General features: G+C 42.6%; 1 non-coding gene across 1 annotated transcript; it reads left to right on the top strand.

Moving 5' to 3' along the window:
* The first annotated feature begins 5,470 nt into the window (after positions 1 to 5,470).
* Trnaa-agc (transfer RNA alanine (anticodon AGC)) lies at positions 5,471 to 5,543 on the top strand. Its single transcript has one exon. It is a non-coding gene; the product is annotated as a tRNA-Ala (tRNA).
* Positions 5,544 to 6,767: the final 1,224 nt, after the last annotated feature.

Below are 6,767 nucleotides of genomic sequence, written 5' to 3'. Positions count from 1 at the left end.
TAATACAGACCCGGACACTTGCCCACCTGAAGTCTAGAATAAGTTATCTGTTTGCTTCTGACAAAGTTTATCTGTGAACTTCTGGTGCCAAATCTACCATACAAAAAGAGTGGATCAACTTCAAAAACTGTTAATCATCTTTGTATTCTTTATCACCTTGTGGAAAAAACTAAGAGCTGTAGCTGTGTTCTTCCTCCCACTTTTTCTTAAACTTTGAGTCTGTGGATAGGAATTGCTGGGGAAAATCCACATCCTGTATAGACTGAGGCTCACATTCAGCTTAAACCTTCAGACTACCATCAAAGTCAGGTGGGTAGGAGCAAAGGATTCCCAGTGGCACCGGCAATGCAGGGTGGTACCCCAGTTTTACAATTGTGCGTGGTAATAATGTGACATCCCATTGGATTAGAGAGGCGAGTGCTTGCTGCCTCTCCCAACAGAGAGTAACAATGTGCTGATCTCATGCTCTTATTTCCAACTAAGAATGTCTCAGCAGATAAGCCAACACTGTCATCTGATGACTGCCACAAAGAAAGGCCCAAGATCAGCTATTCCAAAACTAAGTCCCTGAGTTTTGGTAAAAGCCCACCAACATTTACTTAGTTCAGCATGAAGAGTCCCGTACAGCTGTTACCTTATTCATTTATCTTCACTTACGTTTTGCAGTGAGTCTGCCTTGGATTGTTTACAGGGAAATGATATTTCTTATTAACTGATAGCATACAGAGGCTGTATGGATTCTTTTGTGGTCATCATTGGCATTTGAAAAAACACCTTTAAATTTTTTTTTCCTGGCTAAAATGAGCACAGTTGCAAGCATGGAACAGAATTATGGGGTCTTGGTTTTTCATTGTTTGTGCCCTGGACAGAGCACATTAATGTAGAAAACTTAAACCCCTAATACTAGGTGTCGGTTTTACTTCCTTATGACTGGTAGTGGGATAGTACTTATTCCAAGAACAATTCTGTTTAAGCAGATATCAGTGCCCTGAAGCAGATTCTTATAGTCTCTGGTACTTACTCATTCTTCCTGGCAGTAAAATAACCCCCTTGAGTTTTATATGGATTTGAGTCTTCCCAGGTAAATATTCTACTTCCCAGTCTTCCTGGCAGTTAGGTCTAGTCATATCACTAAATTTCGGTCAGTAGGATGCAAACAGAATTGATGTGTGCAACTTTCAGATCATATTTTCATTAGAGGCTGTTGGCATTTCACTTTTTCTTTCTTTCCTTTGGCTCTAAAATGGTGACAACCAGAGCAGCTGCCCCGGACTCAGAGGAATCTGTGTGTTGAGGATGGTCGAGGCATACTGCCAACCCACGTCTCCAGATGACCTTGTGGACAGAGCTGCGCACCTGTCTTCAATGACTCTCCTATACTTGGTTTGTTACATGAGAGAGAAATAAATTTTAGATCTATCTAGGCCCCTGCATTTTGGGGTCTTTTTGTTACAGCAGCCTAACCTGCACATTAACTAATATATCCTTTCTCAGGTCAGCTCCGTAGTCCCAGGATGTGGACTGTTGTGGAAGTTTGTCCCTCTCAATCCACTATCACTTGATATTTACTAGAAACCTTAGTGTGAGAAATAAAATGCATGGAGCCCAGCAGGAAGGCTGGGGCTGTTAAATGATGCCTCTAGAATCTCCAGATGTCCTTTTTGGATTAAGACAGACCATCAGAGAACTGCACACCTGGGCTGTCCTGATTTGGCTCCATAGAGAACTGCTGCACGGATCTGAGCCTTGGCCTCGTGCCACCAGCCCACACGGAGGAACGCTAGCAAACAACCCTGTGATCCCCGCCGCTGCGGGCCTGGGGGATGCGATGCAGGATGTGGTTGGCTACCCTTTGTGAGGACCCAGGGGAGAAGTTTCTTCCAGACCTTGTACCAGGAATAGTCGTGCTTCTCCTGAGCAACTGGCTTGTTTGTTTTTGTGGACACTCTAAATTGTGCAACTGTCTGTGTCTGTCTTAGCCACCTCAAGTCCTCTGGGAACATGACAGGGCATAAAATAAAGCTATTCGGAGTCAAGACCAAGTTCCCGATTTAACTCATTTATTTCTGCTTTTGGAAAAGTCACTTCACGGGCTTCACTTTCTTTGCAAGTCAGAGATAATGAATTCTTCCTCTGAATGGAACTCAAATTAATATTTGTAAGACGCTCAGAGTTCCCTGAACACAAGTCATGATGGAAACTAACCGTGATATTTAATGTCCACAAACCTCTGCTATTCTGTAACTCTCTCTGTTTTTATGTCCCTTCTGAACTTTACCTCTTTGCTCATTTATTCAGTGAATTTGAGAACATGTGGGTTCACCAAGCATCCTGCAGGGATATAATTTCACAAGCCTGTTCTCAAGTAGCATGAAGAGCTGAGGCTGTGTTTTGTATCACTTAAAGATTAAAGTAACAAACAAATATCTTAGTTACAAAACTTTGAAGCTGCAAGGAAGAAAAAGAACAGTGAACAAGGAGAGAGAGAATAAGGGTGGTCCTAGAGGTGGCGAAGGCAAAGACCTGGAGGGTAAAAGGAAAAAACTCTGCTCAGAGCTGAAGAAATGAGCCGGGTGCAATGGCGCATGCCTGTAATCCCAGTGGCTTTGGAGGCTGAGGCAGGAGGATCACAAGTTCAAAGCCATCCTCAGTAAAAGCAAGGCCCTAAGCCCCTCAGTGAGACCCTGTCTCTAAATAAAATACAAAATAGGGCTGGGATGCGGCTCAGTGGTCGAGTGCCCCTGAGTTCAATCCCCAGTACCCAGCTCCCACTGCCCGCCCCCCAAAAGAGCTGAAGAAATAAGGTGTGAAAGGGTCTGGCAAGAACGGGGTCAGTAAGAAAGTGTGATGGGGGCAGTTTGGAGAGAGGGCCAGGGACGGGCCAGGTGGAGCCTTGAAGGCCAGAGCCTGGACCTTGGATCACACTTATCTGCCATCAGACGCCTCTTGAAGCATTTCTGGAGCACAGTGGTGTGGTATGGCTGCTCTTTTAAGGAGAAGGAGATATATGTTGAAGTGAGGCCGACACTGGAATTAGAGGAGCCCACGGGGGGGCGAGGGGGCTCTGAGTGTCCTCAGTCTGGGTGTTGAACAAGTCTTCTTGAAGTATATGGCAGCTGAGCTGGGCTCTTGAGGACTGGGTAAGAGTTAGGCAGAGCAGGGGAGGAAGAGTGGCCAGACAGTGGACTGCGTGGCTCACTATGTGGCTCACTGCGTGGTTCACTGCATGAGGGGATGGCAGCATGGCAGGCACACTGTCATGAGTGAAAGCCAGCATGAAGGACATGAAGCTGGGGATGCGCCTATAAACTGGGTCACTGGGAACTTTGACCGCCAGCTACTTTCTTCCCCATTCCCTGGCAGCTCAGTGGTAGGGAACTGAGTTTCCCCTCTTAATAATTTGAGAACTGTTTAAGAAAGAATTTGTTGGCCATCTCTTAAGCAGAAACTTATTTATTTATTTTTAAATTTTAAAATTTGTTTTAATTAGTTATACATGACAGTAGAATGCATTTATGCACTTTGGTATATCACACATAAATGGGATATAATTTCACTTTTCTGAGTGTACATGTTGCAGAATCACATTGGTCATGTAGTCACATATATACATACAGTAATAATGTCTGTTTCATTCTACTATCTTTCCTATCCCCATACCCCTCTCCTTCCCCCCCATCACTTCCCTCTACCTAATCTAAGGTAATGCTATTCTTCCCTAGTGCCTCCCGACTTATTGTGAATTAGCATCCAATAAATAGGATGGATTCAAATTAAAAAGCTGCTTCTCAGCAAAGGAAGCAATTAATAACTTGAGGAGAGCCTACAGATTGGGAGAAAATCTTTCCTACATGCACTTCTGAAAAAGCATTAATCTCTAGAATATATAAAGAATCCAAAAACTTCACACCAAAAAACCAAATAAATAACCCAATCAATAAATGGGCTAAGGAACTGAACAGACACTTCACAGAAGAAGAAATACAATTGATCAGCAAACATGAAAAAGTGTTCGATATCTCTAGTAATTGGAGAAATGCAAGTCAAAACAACTCTGAAGATTTCATCTCACTCCGGTCAGAATGGTAATCATCAAGAATACAGGCAACAATAAACTTTGGCAAGGATGTGGGGAAAAGGTACACTCATACCTTGCTGGTGGGACTGCAAATTGGTACAACCCCTATGGAAAGCAGTATAGAGATTAAAGAAGAATGAAATTATGGCATTTGCCAGTAAATGGTTGGACTTGGAAAATATCACGATTAGCAGAAACTTATTTTTTAAATTTTCTCTTTGAAATAGGGGTCCTTGGGGTAGAGATGGCCACAAACAACTCTTTGGGACCCAGAGATAGAGCTGTTGGAAGGACTTGTCCGTATCCTTGCCAGTCCCTGTGAGCTCCTATCCACTCTGCTCCTTTCCCTGGCTCTGATGATCTTCAAACCCTTGCAGGGGACCTTCAGGAGGGTACACATCCCACTTCCTAATGGATATAGAAGTGCCTAGTAAAATGCTCCACAGATTTGAGCTATTAGTCTTTGCTAATAGCACTAGATTAGGAATCAGGGGGCTGGTCTTGGCTTCTTCAATTGTAAGTGGGTGACTTTGTGCAAATTACATAACTTCTTGAAGCTGTTTCTTCACACATAACAAGGGGTAATGCATACCTTCCCGAGTTGAGGGATTAAATGAAAAATTGAATACATCAAAGCAGTTATATAGGGCATATTTAATAAATTATAGGTAATAATAATATTCAAAAGAGAAAGCAAATTCGACATTTTTTTCCCCCTGAGGACTGAGCATGGAGAAGCTACTGAAATAATGAGGTAGTTAAACTTGGCCAAGTCACTCAACCCATTTCCTTATCCAAACAGTGGGGGCAATAATTTCCCTTTTGTATAATTTATTGTCGACACATGAGGAGTAGGTGTGATGATAGATGTGAAAGTTCTTTCAGAGGTGGATGCTTGTTTTGTTTACAGTGTTAATCTGGATCTTCCCATAATAAGATGCCAAGGATTTTATTAGAGCAAATACTTGTGGAAGAAAATGGAATGGGTACTAGAGAAGGCAAACAGAGCTGTCAGCTCATGATGGAGGAGGGTTAGCCCAAATGGAGATGAGGAGGAGAGCTGGGTGAGAATTTTTAGATGGCTGGGCAACCCAAGGAAAGTTTGGCAAGGTCAGACAACCTCAAGGATGATGAAAGTCAACGAGTCGAGGAGTCTCACATCTCTCATCTTTCAGGTGTGGGCAACCAAGCCATCTCTGCCAGGTGCAGCCATGGGAGGGCCTGGTCTCAGCACAAAGAACTGATGGGTTTTAGAGCAGTCCTCCGACAATAAGCTAAAGGAACTTGTGAGCATGGATTCTTCAAGTGGAAACTTGAAAGAGCTAATGGGGACGACAGGGCTACTGTTCTCACACATAGCTGATAACATTTTTTTTTTTTTTAATACAGGGCTGGGGGTGTGGCTCAGTGGTAGAGTGCTTGCCTAGCATGCGTGAGGCCCTGGGTTCGATTCCCAGTACCACATAAAAATAAACAAATAAATTAAGATATTGTGTCCATCTGCAACTAAAAAAAAAATAGAGTTAGCAACATCCTCTACATCTATTGGTTTTTAAAAAAGAAACAAAAAGGACCCTTCTTTTAAACAATCACTTATGGTTGGAAAATACTTTATATTTTACACACTTTCATATGCATTTTCTCCTGTGATGATCACAAAAATCTTGAGGAGAAAAGAACTCACCTTTTAGAGGGATTGACGTGAGCATCAGGAAGACTGCCTCCTGAGGGGCCATGTGGGGACTGGAAGCCACGTGGTGATATTTCAGCTCTTGTCACAGTGGCATAGAATTTGCAAACACCTTTATTTAATGAGAAAAACATGTTCTGGATCTTTGTTATCACTGATTCTGGTTTGAATTTCCTAATTTTATGAAGAAAGGGGAAAACCTGGAGAGCCCCCAGAGAAAAGCATCTTTTTCAGTGTGCCCCGGGAGGAGCATCTGAGGAAGCTGTACTTTCCTTGAAAAGGGAAAGCTGAGATCGACTTCACTTTCTGCTTTAAATCCTCAAGGGATTGTTACGAGGCAGAGAATGAAACAGTGCTATTCACCTCCAAAATATCAGGATGTCAGGAAATATGGAAGCAGAAGAACCTTTTGAGTTGTCTGGATAATTGAACAGATAAATGACTGAGACCCAGGGGAAGGCTTGCATGGCTTACAAGTAGAGTGTGAACGCAGCAATCTGACTGGTTTCCTACATTTTTATTGGCAGGAGAGAAGGGATCAGAACCTTTCGCCCTCTGTACCATTTTGGATCTACTCTTCTGTGACATCAGAATAGAGTTCTCTGAGTCTACTTGTTAGGATCATAATGGGATGACTTGTAATATGTGAGAAGCATGAAATAGCTCAATCAGCCTTTATACTGGTGTTACAAAAAGTTCCCTGTCTTTTCATCCTTCATTCATACAACAAATATTTATTGAATGCCTACGACTGTCAGGCATTATTCTAAGTGCTAAGGATGTTCAGAGCGGTGAATAGACAAGGTCTCTTTTCAGTTCATATATTTAGTGGGTGGAGGCAGACAATTAACAAATACATAAAATAAACAAATGCAAATAGCCAAAGAACGAAACTGTGTGATAGAACAGAGAAAGACTTCAGGTATTTTTGACTTGGTGGTCTGGTAAAGTCTCTCTGAAGGAGTGTCATTTGGTCTAAGACCTTGGAAATGAGAAGGA

The sequence above is a fragment of the Marmota monax genome, unplaced genomic scaffold, assembly GCF_021218885.2.
Source record: "Marmota monax isolate L192 unplaced genomic scaffold, Marmota_monax_Labrador192_F-V1.1 WCK01_AAM20220418_F8-fsc00020, whole genome shotgun sequence".
Classification (NCBI taxonomy): Eukaryota; Metazoa; Chordata; class Mammalia; order Rodentia; family Sciuridae; genus Marmota; species Marmota monax.
The sequence above is the reverse complement of the archived record's forward strand: the minus strand, read 5'-3'. Positions and strand labels throughout refer to the sequence as shown.